General features: G+C 39.6%; 1 long non-coding RNA gene across 1 annotated transcript; it reads left to right on the forward strand.

Moving 5' to 3' along the window:
* The first annotated feature begins 257 nt into the window (after positions 1-257).
* On the forward strand, positions 258-24,717 carry LOC114271405 (uncharacterized). The gene is made up of 3 exons (XR_003632326.2): positions 258-551; positions 22,882-23,041; positions 24,256-24,717. It is a non-coding gene; the product is annotated as an uncharacterized LOC114271405 (long non-coding RNA).
* Positions 24,718-25,108: the final 391 nt, after the last annotated feature.

Below are 25,108 nucleotides of genomic sequence, written 5' to 3' on the forward strand. Positions count from 1 at the left end.
CAGTTTATAAAATTTTTGTAAAAATAAACAAAAAACGTAAAAGTTACCAAACGCTACCAAAATGTTATTTAAGTCTTTAATTGAAAATGTAGAGATTAAAAGCAATATAGTTAGGCTCAATGTAGATGAAAAGAAATAAATTAATAATTAACCAAGCGAATAAAATGAAATAAATAAAAAAAAAATCACGTTCATATGATTTTCTCTTTTTAAGAATAAAACTAATTTTTATGAGTATCTCTTATATTTTGCAACCCCTTTATCTTCACCATCTGCCACTACTTGTTTTATCCTTCCCCGCCACCTCCACCACATTCACCTTTTGTCGTCCACACACTCTACTCTATCCCCATACACTTTCTTGCACTCTTGCTTTCTATCTCTATGTCAATATCTCTCTCCCTTCTCTCTACTCCCATCTCTCTACATTCAAGTTTTTAACTCAAGATCAGAGTTATTTTAAGTTTGATTTTTACATTTGGTTTGTGAAGGAAAGTTGTCAAGCTCGTCAAGTACATCAATCCTACTAGTGGAGGTTTTTGTTTTGGCAGGTTTGGTGATTTTGGTTTTTCAATTTCTCTCATTTTTTAGGTAGAAGATTCTCTTCTCATCTATATGTTATTATATCTTTTAGTTCATTCCATTCTTATACATTGTACTTTTCCGTGTTAGGATTAGATTTTTGTTTTAATTGGCACGTTTCTCATATGTATTGTGTAGTTTTGTGCTTAAGAGCATAATAGAGCATGCTATGGTTTTAATTAAAGTTTGGAACACTTCGGTAGAAAATTTCATAGTTTTGGAGAATTTAGGGTTTTGTTAGAAATCTCGAACAATATCATTGTTGTTGCGATTATTATTGAAATACATATTAGTGTCATGAAAAACATTGTTTATCACTATTTATGAGAACTTATTGAAAAATTGTTTATCACCACTTATGAGTAATTTTTGGAATGGTGTTTATAACTCTTTATGAGGAAGTATTGAACATTATTGTTTATCACTCTCTATGAGGTATGATTTGGAACATTGTTTATCATTCTATTTGTACCAAAAATGGCAATTTGGCGTAAAAAATAAAGAAGTGCCATTTGGAGCTTGAACTTTGAGGAATTACCTCATATATTGTGGAATTAAATTCTTCTAACCGTAGAGAAGGCCAATCAACAATCACCAAACATTCCTGCAAGCTTAAAAGCCCTATTGGCAAGTTTGCAAAGCCTTATAAAAATCTAGAAGATCTTGCATGTAACGCCCCCAACTTTTGGGTCGGCAATAAATTAAATAAACCTCAAATTTATAATTTCACAAAACTAATAACATCAAATGAACAAATTTGTCTCCAAAAATAATTTATGCAATTATCTCCGAAAATGTTATCAAAGTGGTACACCTCAAAATCTCTAACTCAAGAAATCCTTTAAATGCTCCAACCCTAATCGCCACAGAATTTGCTCTGCACCTAAAAAATAAATTAACTCCGGAAGTATACAATATGACAAGAATAACAAGGCTCAGATATAGAATAAATTAATAGGGATCCAATAATTTATAACATTGCACAAACGATTCGAGTCGATAATCAAGCAACTTACCAAATTGCATAAACAAATCAACTTAACATATGATAACTTATCTAGGATCAAATACCTAGTCCTACTCGATACATGACTAGTGACTAGTTTCACCCACCTCACTTAAGTACAATCGCTTATCGGGGCATATTGGTGGAAGTTATTGGCAGGGTTGATTCGATCCATATACCAAGTATTTTCATGTCATTTAGTCAGACAAATCAACATTGTCCATACAAAATAACTCTACAAAATTTTATTAAAAGACCAAAATAATCAAACGTATTAACATAAAATCATTTTACAGAATTTATCAAATGATCACAATAATTAAGAGGCTTACAAATTGAAGGTAATTAAAATAATTATTTACAAAGATATTTAAAGGACACATATTGTATACGACCTAATTATCTTAAAATAATCTCCTACGTAACCAACACTTTAATCATTTGACATTGCTCGATAGACATCAAAAAATGGAGGATTAAAATTTGTGATAAAAGGTATATAATATTTGACAAAATCTGTAACTTTTCTCTTTTGTAAAATTACTAATTCTCACTTTAAATATTTCTAAACTAAACTCAAAGTTTCTATTATAAGAATATAAGTGAGAAAGAATACAAATATGAGAGAGAGAGAGAGAGAGATGAAACGGAGAGAGGCGGAGAGAAGACCGAAGCATAGAAGGGATGAAAGAATGAGCAAACTTTGCTCAATTTAAACCAAGGAAATTTGGGGGCAAAGGAAAAAGAAATAAAAACAGGGAGATGGGAGAAGGGTGGGGGTATGGTCATGGCAATGGGCAGTAGGCAGCAAGCCCACGTTTCGTCCTTTTATTTTTATTTTTTGTTGTTGTTGTTGTTGTTGTTGTTGTTGTTGTTTTGCTTTGCCTTCTTTTACTACAATTTGAGCAAAGTGTGCTCATTTTCTCATCCTTCTCTTTCATCTCTAATACCAAATTATCAAATTTCATATTTTTAAAGTATTAATTATTTTAATAAAAGATATTGGTGGTTTATTATAATAGTTTGGTAGTGAAATTTTTAGATGAGAACCATATTTTTGTATTACATTGTTTCCATGACTATTCTATTCTATTTATACATGGTATGAGATAAGCATAGATACTAATAATGATAAGGATAGAATCATGGATGTATATCTGTGATATATATTTGATATGGGAAGCATATCTCAACAGCCCCCCTTAAGCGAAACATTCCAATGAGCGAATTTGCAGCTTGTCCCAAAAAAAATGAAAGGATTGGGAAGGTAACCCTTTAGTAAAAATATCGGCGATCTGATCTTTGGTAGAGATAAATTGAAGTTGGAGATCCTTACGAGCAACCTTGTCCCGGACAAAACGAAAATCAATTTCAACATATTTGGTCCGTGCATGGAAGACCAGATTGGCAGACAAGTAGGTGGTGCCAAGATTATCACACTAGAGAATTGGGGGAGGGGATAACCGAATGCTAAGTTCAGTGAGTAAAGATTATAGCCAAGAAATTTCAGCAGAAGCATCAGCTAAAGCTTTATATTCAGACTCGGTAGAGGATCATGCCACTGTCCGTTGCTTGCGAGAAGACCATCAAATTAGATTAGCACCAAGATAGACTACATAACCACTAGTGGACTTGCGATCATCAATAAAACCAGCCCAATTGGCATAAGAAAATATGTGAAGACGGGTAGAAGAAGTGTGTTGAAGTAAGAGACCATAATGAGAGGCATCTTTGAGGTACCAAAGGATCCGTTTCACAACCCGTCAATGGTTTTCGGTGGGAGAGTGTATAAATTGGCACACTCGGTTGACGGAGAAGGAAATGTCCGGGCGAGTAAGAGTAAGATATTGCAAGGATCCGACCACCATATGATAACGGGAAGGGTCCTTCATAGGAGTGCCAGTTGCTGAAGTGAGCTTGGTGGTAGCAGCAAAAGGTTTGAACGGGTGTAGACACCCCATTTTTGACCGTCCTCAAGACTTGGACATCATCATTTGAACACTCGATGATCATTCATGCCTGTGTTCGTTTTAAGTTCTTGGAGGCCTCGGTTGCATGCCTTGCCTCAAGATCTCTCAACTTGTTTGTCTTGTGTTTGGTTGTGGACCAAACACTTGTGTTTTTTGCTTTTGAGGGAAGAGGGTGGCTTGTTTTCCATCCCCTCAACCCATCGGCCAAGGCTTGTAGCCATCGGCCTTGTTTTCTTGCCATCGGCCAAAAGTGTTGGCCGATCGGCACATTATTTGGTCGGCCGACACTTATGTTAGTCAATCAGCGATGTTTTCTGGCTGAACCCTGTTCATCTGCTTTATGCAGATATTTTATGCCAGTTGTGGCATGCACAATTCACCCCCTCTATAATGTGTATGGAGGAATTTGCCCCTTTGCTTAGCTTCCTCAAGAAGTTTTGCTTTTGGTTCTCTATAAGAGAGAACCATCTCCTCCCTCCTCAAGGGTTCAGAAAATTAAGTCTTGAGGGATAGATATACTTTTGTATCTATTCTTCTTTGTTTAGCCTTGTTTTGTACTCAAAAGTGTAGTATTGTCTTACTATTATACACAAACACACACTAGAACACCATCCTCTTGGAGCTGAGGTCCCTTGAGGTTGATTTCAGAGTTCTTGGGTTGGTTTAAACTCAGAAAACCTACTGGAGCTTTGTTCTTGAAGAGGTTCTATAATGGTGAGCATTCTTGCTTTTAATACCCCATTCTTGCTTATGCTTTTAGCCCTTCTTGCTTATTGTTTTAAGCTTAGTTCTTAACTGATAAAAGTTCTATTTTTTTATGCTTTAAATCTTTGGTTAAGGTCTCTTTTTGGTTTGGGGTTGTTTACCCCCTCCAAGGCCTTGTTAGGTCTTGTTTTAGGCCATCCCTTTTGACCCTTGTTCTTAGCTTTGCATGACCTTTCTACCACTAAAATCCAAAGGATTTTCAGTCCTGGAAAGGTGGTTTTGAGGTCTTAAATAGGGGAGGGTCATCCCCTCTCCTTGTTATCTTGTATGCTAGTATAAATGGCTTATATTGGTAGCATGTTTGCTTGGCCTGTTTTAGCTTCATTTCAGTATATATTAGGCTTTGTTTTGCCATGATATTACACTATTTTGACTTGGTTTGGACATATCATGCATGCTTCATGTACTTGCCTTGCAATCCTTTCATTTGCCTTAACATGCATCATGCTTTAAGCCATGTTTCTAGCATGATTTTGGCTCGACTCCATGAAGCTTTTAGCCTTGTTGTAACATGCTTAAGCTCTGATTTAAGTTGTTTTTACCATATATCCCATGCTTTGTATAGCCATAAGGCATTCTAGCTTGTTAGCCTTAAGTGTCCAAGGCACTAGCATGCTTTACTTGGCTCATTTCAATGATTTGGCATCATTTATTATGTTATTTTAGTCCATGTTTCATGCTTACACACTTGCACATATCACTCCTTTAATGATTTAAAGAGTTGATGTTTTATGCCTCATGAATGGGTCATTGTGTGTGCCATCATGTTTAGGCCTTTAGGATGCCATCTAAGTGGGTTTTTGGTCTTGTTTTACCATGGCATTACTATGTTTTTCATTGCTTAAGTCATGCCATGTTTGGTTTTGATAGGTGTAGTGTAACACCTCTTTTGTGGCCTTGCATGCCTCATGCTTTTGGCCCTTTGTTCTAGTTTATTTTGGCTTTGGTCCTTGCATGTTTTAGGTTCATTTTGGCATGATCTATGACTGTTTTGGATTATACTTGTCATTTGCTTCAGATTTTGCATAGCCTTGGTTTGAGTCCCTTGGCTAGTTTCAAGCTTTAAGCCTTTTTGCATGACTTGCTTGCTTTTTTGATTGGTTTGACACCTTTCCTAACATAATTTTAGAGCTTACCATGTTTGTCACATGCCGATATTTGTCTCCTTTTAAGTGCTCTTGAAAGTTGCCCTTTTATGCCTAGGTGATAGGCCATTACATGTGCGTGTTTGCATGTGCTTTTGTCTATCATTTCTTGGCACTTTGGCCACTGATTTGGGTATATTTAAGAGCTGTCCACTTTAGTTTAAGTCCATCTTTGCATGTTGTTGCATGCTTGTCTTGCATGTTGTTGCATGCTTGCTTCATTTTGCATGTTGTTGCATGCTTGCTTCATTTTGTATGTTGTTGTATGCTATGCATGTTTACATGTTTAGCTTGTATGCCTATTGCGTATTAGATGTATTATATGATCTTGTTGCATACTTGTTGCATGCTCGAGTTGTTTGCATCATGCTTGCATGTTTGCATTGCATTATGTGTGCATCCCTTGCCTCTTGATCAAGCATGATAGAGGTTGGGGCTCCTTATTTGTTTTGTGCATTTCATTTGATATTGAATTGCACACTTGGCTCCTTTGGCCATCATGCTTTGGAATGCGTGATTAGTGGTCCGTGGGTCGAGAACTACACACCTTTGAGTCTTAAACATGATAAGGAGTGTAGTTGTACAGACATTGTCTTGTAAATGTATTGCCATGCTTTGTTTGTCCTCTGCTGCAGCAACAGGAGCTTTTCACAGGAAGAGATGGTTGATCGACCATGTTCAGTACCGATCGGCAACAAACATTTGGCCGAGAGCCCTATTTTTGGTCGATGACCAGTTTACCTTGGCCGATGGCCTCATATTTTGGCCGATGGCCTCTCAACATGCCCACAAGGTGGTTCAGAAGTGTCACAGAAATTGGCCCAATTTTCAGAGGTACAGAGCAGTGCAAACAGAGGCAACATGAAGCATGGCAATGGATTTCCAAGCGAAGCCGTCTGAGCATGCATTTATCCCTCGTCTTGAGGCCATTTCAGTGTTTCAATAATAACTTAGAATAGTTATTTATTTCGATTTAGTTCTGTAATTAATTAATTAGCTTGCTAGTTAGTTAATTAGATTAATTTATATTATTCTTTTGGTCCCTCTGTTGAGAGGGCGCAATTGATGTAACAAGCATGCGTGTGTGTGATGCATGTCTTCCAACCTCCATTTCTTTCTCCCTTTTACTTAACCGCTTACGATGGTTAGTTCTAGGGCATATTTCATTTAGCATCCTTATGCTATGCATGTTTGCATCCATCCATTTGTATTGCATGCATTGGGCTCGGCACATCATACTAACTACATTGTATTTCAATTCCAAGTTGAACACATGTATCGAATTGTTGTATCTTATATGCCATTTTAGATTAGCCAAGCCTATTCTAGTTGCACTTTGCATGCGATGCATTAACCATTTTAACATGAACTAGGATCATGCATGATTTCTAACTAGTTTCTTGTTTTGGCTCGGAGTACACTGTAAGTGTTTATGCTTTAGCATCTTGCATGTGTGCGAGTGTTAACACGACAACATGCTTGCCATAAGGCTAATTGCTTATGTGATATAACTGCCTGAATGCCTGTGGGTGAAGGTTGGATTACTTGAACTGGAACGATTTATTGAAATCCGTGTTTTAGCCTACATGCGAGTAGGAAACTTCAAACCATTTCCAAACAAACGGATATGCGATGCTTTGTTCCAAATTAGGCGATCTAGTCTATACTTGTGTGTATCACATAGTAATTCTAGCTAATTAACCGGAATAAGAACTCATGTGCTTTGAAAAACAAGATATCATGCCTAGTAAAGGCCGATCTTTAATCGGGCGAGCGGGGGTGCTCATAGATGACCTTCCCCTCTCACACCCAAGTTCCTGACCCAAGGCAACTTTGGTGATGACGGACAAGTGGCTTTCGACACGAGTCAGGGTTTCCTAAATTCCACCAAAACAAAATATTTAGGTGGCGACTCTGTATCTGGCAAAGCAGTCCATGTTTGGCACTTCTTTCTTAAAAATCAGTTTTCCAAAACGATTTGCCAGATTTGGACTCTTTGGTGATTTATCGGTCTCGCATTGCACTTTGTGGGATTAGATTCAGAATCGTGACATTTGAGTTCGAATTGTAGTAGCAAAGCCCAAGGGCGCGTCTACAGCTTCTGGCGACTCCGTTGGAGAGTTAGAGAACTTGACTTGAACTCATGATATCTTGTTTTGATTACACTTATGTGTTTCTTTGCATTGCATTTGCATCGGTGCGCTTAGGACACCGTGTTTGCCGTATGCTATTCCTAAACGATTTGCTAGAGGCTCGCTTCGAGAAGCGTGCCATAAGGCTGACCGATTGTGAGCTCTGCCATGATGGGAACACAAACCTCGGTTTTCACCGAGGCACTCTCTTTGACCATTCGATCTAGTGCATATTCGGAATCCATAGTGACTATTCCAAAACTAGGACAGGTTGCTACCTGATCATAGGTTGTTTGAAACCGCTGCGTGCGTAGTGAAACCCTAGCTCCTGACAAAATAGGATAGGGAAACCCTACCCCAACGTAGGGGTGTTTTGGCTCTCACTTGCTTGTTATGTGCTGTTAGAGTGTGCCTCTACAGGTCGTGTATCAGTTTGCAGGTCTGAGTATCAGGCTTGAGGGCATCAGTGTGTACGGAAATCAGTTTTACCTGAGGGCATCAGTTTACATATAGAATTTTGGGCAAAATTCAGTAGAGAGCATAGTCATACAGCTGCACTTACATTTGTTCTGGTGAAATTGGGCTGAGATACTGCCTGTTTTCTCTTTTGCTAGGTAGTCTTGGAACCGTAGCTTCAAAAGGCTCCGATATCCCCTGGGTACATTGGATTTGTGCGGATAGACTTTGTCAGGTCAGAGATTCAGTTCAGAGCAGCCAGTATTTTCCCTTCGCTGAGGCAAGGCAGAGAAAGGCCAGTTGAGGTTCACCGGTTCCTCTGATCCGTTAGTCATCAGTCACATCACCTCTGTTCAGTTCAGCAGACTCATGATGACACAGAATTCAGAAGAAATTATGGTCATGACAGCAGCATTACACCAAGGAATTGCCATGCAGGGTGAGACCGATGTTGAAGTACAACACCCACCTAGGTCACCTGCCGTACATCCAATCTGGGAACCCCAATTATTCCAAACCCGTGAGCCCACCACTTTTGAGCTAATGGGAATGATTGGCGATCTTCAGAGAGCTGTGGCTGATCTAGCTTTCGGAATGTCGGCTCCGCCATCCACCATGTCACATGCCGGGAACTTCATGCCAGAAGAGCCTCCACTATTGGGGCGGATTGTAATTGAGCTCAGCCAACCTGAAGCCATCCCAAGTTTCGACAATGACATGTCAGTAACAACCGGGCTTCGCACTGAGGTGGCAACCCAAACCTTCGACCAAGCTGAGGCAAGTGGCAAGAACAAGGCGAAGGCGAACATTGATCCCTACGAACAACTTCTGCAGGCTATTAAGGCTTTGAAAGCCAGGGGACTAAACAAACAGTAAGTGCTCGCAGTTGCTACAAAAACTATGGAGGATACTTTCATTACTCAGAACAAGGGCGGTTCAAGTCAAGGAAAAAATTGAGAGAAAGACAATCATGCCAGAGCCATTCCTTCTAACCCTAATTCTGTATCCGGAAAAGATCAGAAAACCAAATCAGCGCCTGCCGACCCCTTTGCTAGTGCGTCCAGCAAAAGTCTACAAACCTCGAAGTATCTACCTCGAGGTCGTAGGGTCTTCCATGCCCTCTACATGCCTTTGTCCAAGGCTCTTCAAATCCTTGCTGAAAAGGGGCATCTCAAACCCCTCGAGCCTCAGCCTCGGCCTCTCCCTAGTCGTCTTCCATCTAGTCATGACGCTACCCAGTACTGTGTGTACCATCAACAAACTGGTCATAGCACCGACAATTGCTTCCGTCTTCACAACAAAGTACAGGACTTGTTTGACAACAGGGTCGTCCTCCCACCAAGCTCAGCAAAGTCTATCATCACTGGATTAGTGAATCTGGAGGATAATGTGATGTGATCAGAGGATGAACCACCTACGGGCTATGCTCAGTTTACTCCATATGTGGCGTCTGGCACACACTATTTTGAGCATTTGCGAATGCTAGTTTTTGTACTTTCTAACTTGGGTATTCAGTCAGTTTTGTTGTCTTGTATATAGTCAGTCTTTTTGTACTATGTCAGTTGGGTCTGTCTTGTTGTATCGAGTCAGTCCTATTGCATAGAAGTTAGGTGATTCCGGGGGTGTTACTTCGGATATCACTATTTTGTTTTGTATTTGTCTTTTTGCTTTCTTTTGAGTCTGTTTGTCTTGCAGCCAGTTACACTAGAAGATCTGAATGAAACAACAGTAATTTTTGCACTCTTGTGTTTGCTTCTGCCTTGCGCCAATTATGCCAAAAGTTTGAATGAAACAGTAGTGATTTTCACCCTTTTGTGTCTGTTTTGCCTTTGCGTCAGTTGTGCTAGAAGTTCTGAATAAGATGGCAGTATTTGACTAAAAATTGTGTCTTTTCTGTGCCTTGAAGTCATTACATTGACCTAAGTTTTTCAAAACCTTTTTGAACATTGTAATGAAAATAAAGAGGAAGGAATTCCTCGGGATTTGCAAAAATTTGATCAATTGAGAGAAAGAGAGGCGTGCTAAGCCCTTAATGAATGAGATCATGTTTGTTAACGTGAGTACTGAGAAGGATCCTAGCTTGATCCAGATTGGTTCTGCATTGTCTTCAGCGCGAGCGATTAGTTACTTTCTTAAAAGATTTCAAAAAATGTTTTGCGCCGTCCTGCGAAGACCTGTGTGGAATCGCTCTTGAGATTGTGTAGCTTAGGATCGCTCTCATCCTCAAGACTCAATCCCTTTGCTTTCAAACCTTGAACTTGGATTCATAATGTTCAAAGGTCAAACACAATGTGAGGCCAATGTGGCCAGATCAGAAGCAGCCCATGAACTAGGGGCAAGAAAGTTAGATCAAGAAGATCAGATGTGATCAAAGGAAGCTTGCAAAGCTGGCTAAGAAGCAACCATTGAACTAGGGGCACAAACAAAAATATCAGATGTTCTTGAAGACCAAAGATGGATCATTTCTCAAGCTAACGAAGATCGGCAAGAAGGCTGAATCCCAGAAGAAGAGGAAAGAAGAAAGTATTGCTGAAGGACAGCCGAGTTCCTATCCACAACACTAGGGGCAATTCAACCCCCATTGGATGGACTCCTACATCATCAGCGAACATCAGTCATTCTCCTGGATTCAGATGGCTTCGAGATCTTAAAACCATTTGACATGAACTAGCTACACTTTTACCCTTGAGAGGCTCGCTGGGCCGAAAACCCGGAAGGGCGGCCCAGGCAAATGTTAGAACAAGAAAAAAAGAGAAAAGAAAAGAAAAAAAAATGCAAAGTTTGAAAAACAAGAAAAAGAACAAAAAAAAGAAATGAAAAGAAATGAAAAGAAAAGAAAAACAAAGCTAGCAAGGTTGAAAACCCGCAAAGGGCAGCCTAGGCAAAAGTTAGAGCATAAAAGGTGAGGGTTAATACACGAGTGTACCTTAACCTGAACTACGTAAGGCTTGATTCCCATATTTGGGATACATAGACAACTTCATTCTGAAGTCCAGCCATAAACACTTCCAAATTGATTGTGTCTATGTAATGGTTTTGATCATCTTTGCCTTCTCTATATCCGAGAGAGTTTGGTTGTGTTCGTCACTCTGAGGATTGACTACAATGCGCTGCGGTGACATTCAGACAAGGGGCAACGCTCAATTGCCCTATAATGTGCTGCGGTGCTATTCAAACAAGGGGCAACTTTTCGTTGCCGCGCAGTGTCCTTCAGATAAGGGGTAGTTTTCCATTGTTATGAATCTGAAGTTGTGCATCTCGAGAGTAGGTTCCGTGCTCGTTGAGCAGTGGCCATTTGCAAAAATAGTTTTTGAGAATTTTTACTAAGGTTGACTAATTTTCTCGAAAATTATTCCACTTTTCCAAAACTGGACCATTTCTTGGACCCAAAAAAGGAAAATTTTCAGAGCTCACAGCCTAACTTGCATGATTTCAAATCAAAAAGTTGAACAAGTATGTTAATCTAACTCTCATATTGATTAAAATTGTTTTAGTAGAAAGCCAAAACAAAAAATGGCCAAAATGATGACCTAGGGGGCACAGTTGAGTCAGGTGTTCTGTCTTTTCCCAATGTGCAACAAACTTGCCAAAAAGGGCACCATACTTGCCAAGAAGAGGGCACTCTACTTGCCAGAAAGGGCACCATTGAAGCTGTCAGTAAATGGCTGAAAGCTCTCTCATCCTCCAAGCAGTAAGGTATCGAGCCAAGTGCAAAGCACGAACTAGAATGGATCAAGATATTCCACTCCCATGTCTGGACACATCTAATCACGTCCAAACTCCCCAGCAGGGCATCGTCAACCGATGCCAGTTGCGAATTTGCCACACACCCAGTTCTAGTGCAACCCCTCTGTAGAAAAGTTCACTGTTGTGAGCAGAAGAAGAAGAATCTAGCAGAATGCTAGGGGCACGAGCCCCACAACCTCTTATTTATCCATCAACCACCCAGGCGAGGTACAAAAAAATCAGAGATTGAAGAACAGAGAGATGTGCGTTGAGGGAAAAAGTGAGGAAAAGGGCGTTTTCAGAAAAACAAAGCCTGAGGGCCGAGTGATGTGAGAATCACAAATGAGAATGGGTGGGAACCAATACCCGAAGAAACTAGCTCCTTGCGAACTGAGAGGTCTCTCGCCTTTGTAATACGTCTGAGTGTCGTGTTTGTTGTTTTGTTTATCTTGATTCTTGTTTTGAGTCGTTTCGAGTGTTACTCGATGTGTTTAGGTTGTTTACCTTTTGTTTGTCTTTGTTGAGTCATGTTGACTGTGGTCAGCTGTAGGCTCAATACCCGGTTGAGGACCCTTTTCTCATTACAATTTCAAAAATGAATCGTTTTGTGCTCAGAGTGCTATGCCGTTCTCCACATTTGTGCAAAAACATAATTCGTTCTTTCATAAAACTGCAAGGTTCAACCCAGGTCATCTCAGAGCAGTAGAATCAGGACCTATCTGAATCTATAGGTTCCAGGTTGCAAAGCAAAAGAAAAGAGGAAAAATTCAGAGCATCTGAATTTGTTTCGACTCCTACAAGTTCCGTCTTTCCATCCCGTGTGTTCAAAGTGAACCGAGCATTGTGTTATGAGCTGTGTGTTCAGAGTGAGCAGTGTGCTGTATGAGCTATATGCTGAATAAACACAGTATTGTGTTATGGGCTGTGTGTTCAGAATGAGCAGTGTTCAGAATGGGCTATGTGTTCAAAGAAACAGAGTGCTGTGTTATGGGCCGTGTGTTCAGAATGAGCAGTGTTTAGAATGGGCTGTGTGTCCAGAGAATCAGAGTGCTGTGTTATGGGCTGTGTGTTCAGAATGAGCAGTGGGCCATACAAACTGTGTGTTCAAAGTGCATCAAATACTGTGTTGACCGTTTCAGTATCAGAATCACGATTAGAAGTGCCTTCCCTGAGTACCAATTCCTACCAGAGGCATCTTGGCTATGTTTGCAATGAGTTCCTAGGAGATCAATTGCGATGGTGGAAACTAGAGTTCGAATGGTTGTTGCCTAGAACACAAAGGTTTGGAATTTCCGAGACTAAAGTTTGGTTTAAATACCCAAGGGTGTATCCCCAGCTTGAAATCTGTATAGAAGCCCCATAGGTCGAGGTAGCGGGTATGCATCTTGAATCTGGATACTAATCCAACCTAGTCTGTCACCCCATTGAAGAATAGGAAAAGTTGTGAGTATGATCAAGAAGAAAAGCGGCATCCGTGGTTTCCCCAGCCGATGTCACTCCTTGTCAGCATTTTAACGCCTTTGTACTGTGAGTTGAAGGTAAGTGTTCGAGGAACACGAGGAGGGGATCCCCATCCAAGTAAAGCGGTTTATCGCCACTCACCATGTGAGGTGCTTGCTGAAGTGCCGCTTTGTTTGTTTATTGCATTCCTTAAACATCATGCATTGTGTTGCATTTTTATCTGTCTGGTTTCTTTCCCTTTCACGCACGATATTGTATGTACGGTTCATTTAGGCAAGTTCCGGTTCAGTTTGACTGATACCTTTCCTCTCTTGCGTGTGACACGCTGAGAGGTTTCCTCTTCCCTCTCTTGCATGTGATACGCTGAGAGGTTTTCCTTCTTTCCGGAACACAGGGATATGTCCCTATGTTTCTCCCGTCCCTTTTCCTTACACGATTTTAGCGTGTTTGAAATTTATCTCAGGTTGCGTTGTATACGCGCCTGGGCGGGTTGCTTTTGGACCTCCTCTCACGATTTCAGCTTGTTTTGAGCATCCCTTTTCCTTACACGATTTCAGCGTGTTTGGAATTTATCTCAGGTTGCGTTCTATACGCACCTGGGTCGGTTGTTTTTGGACCTCCTCTCACGATTTCAGCGTGGTTTGAGTGTCCTTTTCCTGACATGATTCCAGCGTGTTTGGAATTTATCTCAGGTTGCGTTGTATACGCGCCTGGGCGGGTTGTTTTTGGACCTCCTCTCACGATTTCAGCGTGGTTTGAGTGTCCCTTTCCTTATGCGATTTCAGCATGTTTGGAATTTATCTCAGGTTGCGTTGTATACGCGCTTGGGCGGGTTGTTTTCGGACCTTCTCTTACGATTTCAGTGTGGTTTGAGTGCCCTTTTCCTTACACAATTTTAGCGTGTTTGGAATTTATCTCAGGTTGCGTTGTATACGCGTCTGGGCGAGTTGTTTTCGGACCTCCTCTCACGATTTCAGCGCGGTTTGAGTGTCCTTTTCCTTACGCGATTTCAGCGTGTTTGGAATTTATCTCAGGTTGATTTCAGCGTGGTTTGAGTGTCCTTTTCCTTACGCGATTTTAGCGTGTTTGGAGTTTATCTCAGGTTGCGTTGGATACGTGCCTGGGAGGGTTGTTTTTGGACCTCCTCTCGCGATTTTAGCGTGGTTTGAGTGTCCCTTTCCTCACACAATTTCAGCGTGTTTGGAATTTGACTCAGGTTGTGTTGTATACAGACCTGATTGTTTGTTTTTCCTCCTCTCATGATTTCAGCATGGTTGGAGTATGTCACCTTTTTTTTATATCTACTATACTATAATTTTATCGCACTGTTTTGTGCATTACATTGCATTCGCGCTATTTTGTGCACATCATCATGCACCTGTTAGTGCATTGCATTTTGCATCATTCGTGCTATTTTGCGCATCGCGCTATTTTGCGCACATCATTATGCACCTGTTAGTGCATTGCATTTTGCGTCATTCGCTCTATTTTGCGCACATCATATACACCTGTCAGTGCATTGCATTTCATTCGCGCTATTTTGTGTATCGCACTATTTTGCGCACATCATCATGCACCTGTTAGTGCATTGCATCATTCACGCTATTTTACGCATCGCGCTATTTTGCGCACATCATATGCACCTATCAGTGCATTGCATCAGTCGCACTATTTTGCGCATCGCGCTATTTTGCGCACATCATCATGCACCAGTTAGTGCATTGCATTTTGCATCATTCGCGCTATTGTACGCATCGCGCTATTCTGCGCACATCATATGCACCTATCAATGCATTGCATCATTCACGCCATTTTACACATCGCGCTATTTTGCGCACATCATCATGCACCTGTTAGTGCATTGCATTGCATTTTGCATCATTCACGCTATTTTGTGCACATCATATGCACCTGTTAATGTATTGCATTGCATCGTGCTATTTTGCGCACTTCATATGCACCTGTTAGTGCATTGCATTTCATTCACGTTATTTTGTGCATCGCGCTATTTTGCGCACATCATATGCACCTGTTAGTGCATTGCATTTTGCATTTCATTCGTGCTATTTTGCACATCGCACTATTTTGCGCACATCATTTGCACTTGTTAGTGCATTTCATTGCATTCGCGCTATTTTGCGCACCTCACCTGCACCTGTTAGTGCATTGCTCGCGCTGTTTTGCGCACCTTACCTGTAATTGTTAGTGCATTACATTGTTGTGTACACTCCACTTGCATTGTTATGCTTGTTTTCACCGCATTGGTATGCGTCACACTTAGGCTGCATTGTCTTCCATCCATACCGCATTGTTATGCGTCACACTTAGGTTGCATTGTCTTGCATTCCTTCCGCATTGTTATGCGTCACACTTAGGTTGCATTGTCTTGCATCCATTCCGCATTGTTATGCGTCACCGTTAGGTTGCATTGTCTTGCACCACCTCACCTATGTTGTCTCGCATGCTTAGGTTGCATTGTCATGGACCACTTCACTTGCATTGTCACGCACTTCTCACTTGCATTGCTACGCATGTTTCTAACGATATTGTACCTGTTAAGTTTCTTTCTTTTGCAGGCACGATATTGTATGTATGGTTCATTTGAAACTGGCTCAACCAAACGAACCAGACGGTATTGTATATTCTCCGCGTGAGACGTACCGAGAATTGTATAATTCTCTTACATCCTTTTTGCATGTGATGTAGTTTGGTTTTTATTTGCTTGCTTAAAACCGCTGCATGTTATGCTTCGTTACAGCTCCCTTTGCATGATCATAAGTTATGTTCGGCATCGTGCATGTTCCCTGCATCTTGCCCCTACCTTCGGGCACATATCTTTGTTATCTTGTATGCGTGTCTAAGTCTTCGACCTCGTCAAAAATGGGTCGTCTTTAGGCTTTGACATTCACTGCCATCATCTTTATAACTTTCAAGTTCTGTCAAAGAAGGGCAACTGTAGACACCCCAATTTTTGACCGTCCTCAAGACTTGGACGTCATCGTTTGAACACTCGATGATCATCCATGCCTGTGTTCGTTTTGAGTTCCCGGAGGCCTCGGTCGCGCACCTTGCCTCAAGATCTCTCAGCTTGTCTGTCTTGTGCTTGGTTGTGGGTCAAACACTTGTGTTTTTGCTTTTGAGGGAAGAGGGTGGCTTGTTTGCCATCCCCTCAACCTATCGGCCAAGGCTTGAAGCCATCGGCCTTATTTTCTTGCCATCGGCCAAAAGTGTTGGCCGATCGACACATTATTTGGTCGGCCGGCACTTATGTTGGTTGATCGGCCATGTTTTCTGGCCGAACCCTGTTCATCTGCTTTATGTAGATATTTTATGCCAGCTGTCACAGCTGGCATGCACAATTCACCCCCTTCATACACGTGTATAGAGGGATTTGCCCCTTTGCTTAGCATCCTCAAGAAGCTTTGCTTTTGGTTCTCTATAAGAGAGAACCATCTCCTCCCTCCTCAGGGGTTCAAAAAATTGAGTCTTGAGGGGTAGATATACTTTTGTATTTATTTCTCTTTGTTTAGCCTTGTTTTGTACTCAAAAGTGCAGTATTGTCTTACTATTGTACACAAACACACACTAGAACACCATCCTCTTGGAGCTGAGGTCCCTTGAGGTTGATTTCAGAGTTCTTGGGTTGGTTTGAACTCGAAAAACCTGCTGGAGCTTTGTTCTTGAAGAAGTTCTACAAGGGTGAACATTCTTGCTTTTAATACCCCATTCTTGCTTAAGCTTTTAGCCCTTCTTGCTTATTGTTTTAAGCTTATCTCTTAACTGATAAAAGTTCTATTTTTTGATGCTTTAAATCTTTGGTTAAGGTCTGTTTTTGGTTTGGGGTTGTTTACCCCCTCCAAGGCCTTGTTAGGGCTTGTTTTAGGCCATCCCTTTTGACCCTTGTTCTTAGCTTTGCATGACCTTTCTACCACTGAAATCCAAAGGATTTTCAGTGGTGGAAAGGTGGGTTTGAGGTCTTAAATAGGAGAGGGTCATCCCCTCTCCTTGTTGTCTTGTATGTCAGTATAAATGGCTTATATTGGTAGCATGTTTGCTTGGCTTGTTTTAGCTTCATTTCAGTATGTATTAGGCTTTGTTTTGCCATGATATAACACTGTTTTGACTTGGTTTGGACATATCATGTATGCTTTATGTACTTTCCTTGCAATCCTTTCATTTGCCTTAACATGCATCATGCTTTAAGCCATGTTTCTAGCATGATTTTGGCTCGACTCCATGAAGCTTTTAGCCTTGTTGTAACATGCTTAAGTGCTGATTTGAGTTGTTTTGACCATATATGCCATGCTTTGTATAGCCATAAGGCATTCTAGCTTGTTAGCCTTAAGTGTCCAAGTCACTAGCATGCTTTACTTGGCTCATTTTAATGATTTGGCATCATTTGTTATGTTATTTCAGTCCATGTTTCATGCTTACACACTTGCACATATCCCTCCTTTAATGCTTTAAAGAGTTGATGTTTTATGCCTCATGAATGGGTCATTGTGTGTGCCATCATGTTTAGGCCTTTAGGATGCCATCTAAGTGGGTTTTCGGTCTTGTTTTACCATGCCATAACTCTGTTTTTCATTGCTTAAGTCATGCCATGTTTGGTTTTGATAGGTGTAGTGTAACACCTCTTTTGTGGCCTTGCATGCCTCATGCTTTTGGCCCTTTGTTCTAGCTTATTTTGGCTTTGGTCGTTGCATGTTTTAGGCTCATTTTGGCATGATCTAGGACTGTTTTGGATTATACTTGTCATTTGCTTCAGATTTTGCATAGCCTTGGTTTGAGTCCCTTGGCTAGTTTCAAGCTTTAAGCCTTTTTGCATGACTTGCTTGCTTTGATTGATTGGTTTGACACCTTTCCTAACATAATTTCAGAGCTTACCATGTTTGTCACATGCCCATATTTGTCTCCTTTTAAGTGCTGTTGAAAGTTTCCCTTTTATGCCTAGGTGATAGGCCATTACATGTGCGTGTTTGCATGTGCTTTTGTCTATCATTTCTTTGCACTTTGGCCACTGATTTGGGCATGTTTAAGAGTTGTCCACTTTAGTTTAAGTCCATCTTTGCATGTTGTTGCATGCTTGTCTTGGATGTTGTTGCATGCTTGCTTCACTTTGCATGTTGTTGCATGTTATGCATGTTTACATGTTTAGGTTGTATGCCTATTGTGTATTAGATAAATTGTATGATCTCGTTGCATACTTGTTGCATGCTTGAGTTGTTTGCATCATGCGTACATGTTTGCATTGCATTATGTGTGCATCCCTTGCCTCTTGATCAAGCATGATAGAGGTTGGGGCTCCTTATGTGTTTTGTGCATTTCATTTGATATTGAATTGTACACTTGGCTCCTTTGGCCATCATGCATTGGAATGCATGATTGGTGGTCTGAGGGTCAAGAACTACACACCTTTGAGTATTAAACAAGATAAGGGGTGTATTTGTGTAGACATTATCTTGTAAATGTATTGTCATGCTCTGTTTGTCCTCTGCTGCAGCAACAGGAGCTTTTCACAGGAAGAGATGGTCGATCGACCATGTTCAGTGCCGATCGGCAACTAACATTTGGCCGAGAGCCCTATTTTTGGTCGATGACCAGTTTACCTTGGCTGATGGCCTCATATTTTGGCCGATGGATGGAGTGAAGAACACGCTCATGCAGATGACCAAGGTGACGGTGCCAACAGAGAGAAGACACAACTTTAGAGGAGAGAATTGCGGTAGGTGTAGTAGAGTTTGGAGAAAGCCGATAGAGACCACCTTCATTCTTGCCGTGAAGAAGAGTTTTCTTGGTGAGTTGGTCCTTAATAAAAAAAAAAAAGTGGTATAAAATTCAAAAAACACATTATTATCTTTAGTAAATTGATGGACATAAAGTAAAGATTTTTAAAAAGTAGGAACATGAAGAATAGAATTAAGACGAAATGAATGAGAAGGGGAATGAAGAGTGGAGGAACCAATATGGGAGATTGGAATGTCCATACCATTGCCAACGTGAAGATAAGAGGTACCATGGTAGCCATCAACGTGAGATAGAGAAGCGAGATCAGGAGTGACATGGTGTGTGGCACTGGTGTCCGAAAACCAATCAAGGTGGGAGGAAGGAGGAGAACTCAAGCCGCCATATGTACTGGAAATGGGTCCAAAATCGTAACTGGTGAAATGAGCACTTAGAGCAACCATGCGATCAAACTAGTGACAGCATTGAGGAGCAATGTGATTAGGCCAATTACAAATTTGACAGCGAAGACGTTGATCAGCAGATGGAGTAGAGAGGAGGCCCAAACCAGCAGAGAACGCATTAGAACCTGAAGAGGAGCCAAAGTGGGGAGCAGTTTGCTCTTGCCCATCGCACCCATGACCACAACGACGGCCACGTGAAAAACCACCATGCGAACAACCACGAGATATGGGTTGAGCAAAGTGGGCTTGTGGAACAAGTGTCGAAGCGGGGGTAGTCGTGTTGCGACGAAGGAACTCATGACTTAAAAGGAGACTGTGGAGTTCCAAGAATGAAATAGGGTCTGGGCAAGGCATGAGGGTTGTGACAAGATCCTTGAAATCAGGATGAAGGCCTTGATAGACATACAGGTTGAACTCGGAAGGCGAAATAGGAGTGCCGGCATCAGCAAGTTCATCGACAATAGTTTTGGCGTCATGGAGAAAAGTTGTGGCTGGACGATCATTCTGTTTCAATTGTTGAAGACTTAAACGGAGTTGGAGAAGTCGAGTATGAGAAGGCGAGGCGAGGAATTGCTCAAGCGTGAGCCAAAGATCACGAGAAGAGTAGCATCCGATGGCAAGATGGAATATTTCATCCGAGAGAGAGGCAATGAGAAGGCTCATGATGAGTTGATCTTGACACTGCCAAGTCGCATGTGCGAGATTGGGAGTGGAGACACCATCCATGACAACGGTTGATGGTGGACAAGAGGAGGAACCGTCAATATATGAGTAGAGTTGTTGGCCATGAAGGTAAGGAAGAAGTTGAATTTTCCAATAGAGAAATTTTTTGGATGTGAGTTTAAGAGAGATAAAGTGATGAGCATGAGGAAGGGAGATGGGCGAAGGGGCTTTGGCTAAGGGGGTGGCAATACTGGAGGATGAAATTTCAGAGGCCATTGGCTCTGATACTACCTTGAACCACCTGCTGTAAATATTTTGATTGAGTTCAAATGAAAATAGTTTTTGTATTACATTGATTCCATGACTATTCTATTCTATTTATACATGGTATGAGATAAGGATAGATACAAATAATGATAAGGATGGAATCATGGATGTATATCTGTGATATATATCTGATATGAGAAGCATATCTCAACAGAACCTAACTTATTTCTTTATATTTATTTTATCTTTTTTATCTTCATCTCATTATTATTAATATTTGGTTCATCTCTTTTTTAAAATAGATTTTTCTATCCCATTTATCATCTTTCTTCTTTACTAAGCAAAAAAAAAAAAAAAAAAAAAAAAAAAAAAAAGAAAAGGCCCCCGGTCACCGCTATTCTTTTGCCATACTTCTTGATCTTTGATTCATGGAAAACATAGGCTATGCCATGGCCTTTCTTTTATTTTATTTTATTCTTTTTTTATTTGTTTTATTTTATTTTATTCCTTTTTTATTTGTTTTCTTTTCCCAAGTTTCTTTTACTATAAATTGAGTAAAGTGTGCTCATTTTCAAGTGATGCTAGGTAGTCCCAATTTTTAGTGGCTCAACATGGCTCAAATGATGTGGCTTGATGGTGAGCCTTGATGATGTGGCAGTGACATGGAATTTAATATTAATATTAATTTTATTCATTTATTTTTTATGACACTAACTCTAGTTGTTGTTGACAATACACGATTTCTTGAGATATCTTATCAACTTTTTTTCTGGAAAATTCTATATCCTTAACAACACCAGTATTTAGTAGATTTTGTAACAAATTACGACCTTGGTGACAGTTTGCAATTAGTATTATTACTTCATTACAATCTAGTAACAGATCATAAAAAAGAAAAACTTATTTATAATATTAAGATGTTTTGATTTTAGACTCATCAACAACTTTACATACAATAGTAACACTCTTTTCTAGAAATGAATAACTTTTATTTAATGAACAAAAATTTACAAGGAAGGGGTGTCTGTAGACTGTTAGATTGCTAGAGTATTATTTGCTCTAAGAAGGCCTGGGAACTAGACTTTTTTCTTAGTTTCATGTATACTCTAAGTAATTTGTCTCCCCTTTCGCTCTTTCTCAAGGCCTTTATATAGGCACCTTGTGGACTTCAAAGTCTGGACTTCAACCTAATCTATAGACATAAAATATTTTACATATTATTGTAACATGCTTGGGAGGTACCTGCATGCGTTGAATAGTTCGGACCGTCGATTTCTTTGATCTAGTCCCACGAGTGCAATGTAAAACATAGATAAGAGTCCAAATTTGGCAAATTTATAGAAAATCCGTCTTATTACAAAATTATTGCCACAAATAGACTACATCACCAGATCTTAGAGTTGCTACCTAATGTTTTGGAAAAATTAGGAAACCCGTGACTCGTGCCAAGGCCACTGTTCATCGTAACCAAGGATGCTTGGCTCAAAACCTTATAAGAGGGAAAGGTCATTAATTGAGCACTCTCGCTCACCTGAACAAAAGATCGGCCTCTAGTAAACAATGCTATGAGTTTTATTTCCTTTATATATTCATATTCTGATTATTTAATAAATCCTAAAATCTATTATGTAAAGTATACAAGTATAGACTATGTCATTCATTTTAGAACAATTCGATTTCATATGTTTTGAAAGAGTTTTGAAGATGTACAACTCAATGAAAATGAAAATCAATATTATTCCAAATTAAGCGGCACAACCACTATCCACGGGCATTCATACAGTTATATCAAATAAGCAAATAGCCTCATGGTAGGATGCTAAACATAGTAAGAAAGACACACACAAGCGAAATGCTAAAGCATAAAAATTTACATATTTACTGACGTCCCGCAAACAACTACAAAAGAAAGTTAGAAAAAATGCATGATCTTATATACAAAATCCTAATGCAATTCGCATATGAGATGCAACTAAAGATTCGGTTTCTAAGACATGACATGTGAATCATCGCAAGAACATGAGGTAGTGCACATAATCACATAGGAATTGATTAAATTCACAAATGCAAAATTAGCCGAATCAAGATGCATGAAATATAGATGCACAGCAAGGCTATACTAAAAATTAATAAAAAAACAAAACATGATGCATATCCACAAATAAGGAAAGCAAGTAAAAGAACGAGATAGAAAGAAGTGGGGCGGGAAATTACTACAACACTTTGAATAAATTATTACAAATCAAATGAGAGAGAGGAGGGAATATTACAATAAAATAAAAATCTCACAACTCCCTCATACTAAAAAAAGAAAACAAAAGCTTCATATGCTTCGAAGACCACCGAAAACTATTCTGCTCGACGTAGGAAGACTGCTCTGTTCTATCTAGGGAAACTTATTTTGCAAGAGCACTATTCATCCCAGGGCACTATTTACCGCTGCTAGTACCATTTACCACGACAATTACTATTCACCATTCTTGGTCATTATTCATCTTACCGGACATTTTTCGTTTGCAGTTACTATTTATTGTCGAATGTACTATTCATTGTCGGGGCTACTATTCACCTTTGGAGGTTACTATTCACCACCGGCAATTACTATTCACCGTTGATCACTATTCATCCGGTGGGGTCACATCTTTCACAAATTAGGTGATTCGACCGACCATTTAAAGCGGTAAAATTACAACAATTTATATATAAGTAGTAAATTACAACATTTTATTTAAAGCAATAAATAAATTACAACAGTTTAGATACAACAGTTAATTACAGCAGATATGTGGGTGGTGAAGCCTTCCTATTAAAGCAATAAAATAGTTATATAAAAAGATAGTAAATTACAATAGATATGTGGATGGTGTAGCCTTTTCGTTAAAGCGATAAAAATAGTTATGAAAAGAAGTAAATGAAGTATTTAAACAAGTTATATCACATTTTAAATTAAATGAAAGTTTGCGAAAATCCACCTTTCGGGGAAATGATGTATTTTCTGATTCGCAAACTTTCTTTTGATTACCCTTCAGGTTATGGAATGTGTTATCCATTATCAGTAAAAAATTCGGAATGACAGCTTTAGTGGTTGGTTTTTGAATGGTGTATTGATGAAATGGAAATAAAAGTTTGGTTTAGAAAAATAAAATATCTAAGAAATATTTTATTTTCTCCCTCTCTCAAAAACTAATTTTTCTTCTTTTCTTTTCTTTTTGATCCTTTTTCCTTTCAATCTCTCTCGCACCCCATTTTATAGAAAATAAAATCACGAAAATGACAAAATAACAAACGGTGAAAGGAACTGATTTCAAAAGGTATGCAGTGATTTTACTGTGCACTGCACAGTAAAATTACTTTGCACTTTACAATATAATAATATATAAAAGATATTATTAACATAAATATATGTACAAATACTCAAAAAACACACACAAATATGTAAAATTATTAAATATCAAAATACATGGACTAGTAAAATATATTTTAGGAGGCCAAATATGTAACATAATTTGATCAAAGCGGGTCTAAAACTAAAGAAACAAAACAACTAATGGTGGGAAGGCTGGGTTGATTTTCAACGGAGGAATAATAACTTTATATAAGATAATAATACATAAAATATTTAATATTTAATATATATATATATATATATATATATATACACATACGAAAGTATGGTACGTGGGTGAAACCACGACACCGAATAAATTTACTAAAAAATTATATATAATAATATAACATAATATATATGTATATATAATACATAATAAAAAAAGTAAAAGAAAATGAAGAATGGATCTAAAATAATTTGGCAAAAACGGGTGTAAGGTTGGGAGGGTGGGGGTGCAAACATTGCTTTGAAATGCATTGACACGTCTTGTATGTCCTCTGTTGCAGCAAACCAGTATTCTGCAGGAAGAAATGGCCGGTCGGCAACTTTCAGTGCCGGCCGACTATCAATACCTAGTCGGTGATCTAATTTTTGGTTGATGACCATAATTCCATGGCCGGTGGTTCTCCCTCTTGGTCGGTGGCCTCCCACAACTCTCAGGGAGTATTTCAGAAGCAATTTGGAAACTTGTACAGTCTTTAGAAGAGGAAAACAGTGCAAACAGAGGCAGCACGAGCATGGCGATGGATTTCCGGGCGGAGCCAAGCATGTGTGCATTTATCCCTCTTCCCAAGGCTGTTTTACCGCTTTATTAGCTTAGTTAATTTGCTTAACTAGTTAAGTGGTCTGTATTAATTAATTAGCTAGAGTAGTTAATTATTTATTCGGTTTGTACTATTCTTTCAATCCCTCGAAAGGGCGCAATTGTGTAATAAACGTGCGTGAGTGTGATGCATGCCTTCCAACCACCATTTCTTTCTCCCTTTTACTTAACCGCTTATGATGGTTAGTTCTAGGGCACGCTTCAATTAGCATCCTTATGCTATACATGTTTGCATCATTCATTTGTATTGCATGCACCGAGCTCGGCACATCATACTAACTACATAGTATTTCAAATTCCAAGTTGAATACGTGTATCGAGTTGTTGCATTTCACATGCCATCCTTAGAATAGCCGAGCCTATTCTAGTTGCATTTTGTATGCGATGCATTCGCCATCTTAACATGGACTTGGATCATACATTTGATTACTAACATGTTCCTTGTTTTGGCTCGGAGTACACTGTGAGTATTTATGCTTTAGCATCTTGTATGTGTGTATGTGTTGGCATGACAGTCTGCTTACCATGAGACCATT

The sequence above is a fragment of the Camellia sinensis genome, chromosome 11 (assembly GCF_055761805.1).
Source record: "Camellia sinensis isolate YWXY chromosome 11, ASM5576180v1, whole genome shotgun sequence".
NCBI lineage: Eukaryota > Viridiplantae > Streptophyta > Magnoliopsida > Ericales > Theaceae > Camellia > Camellia sinensis.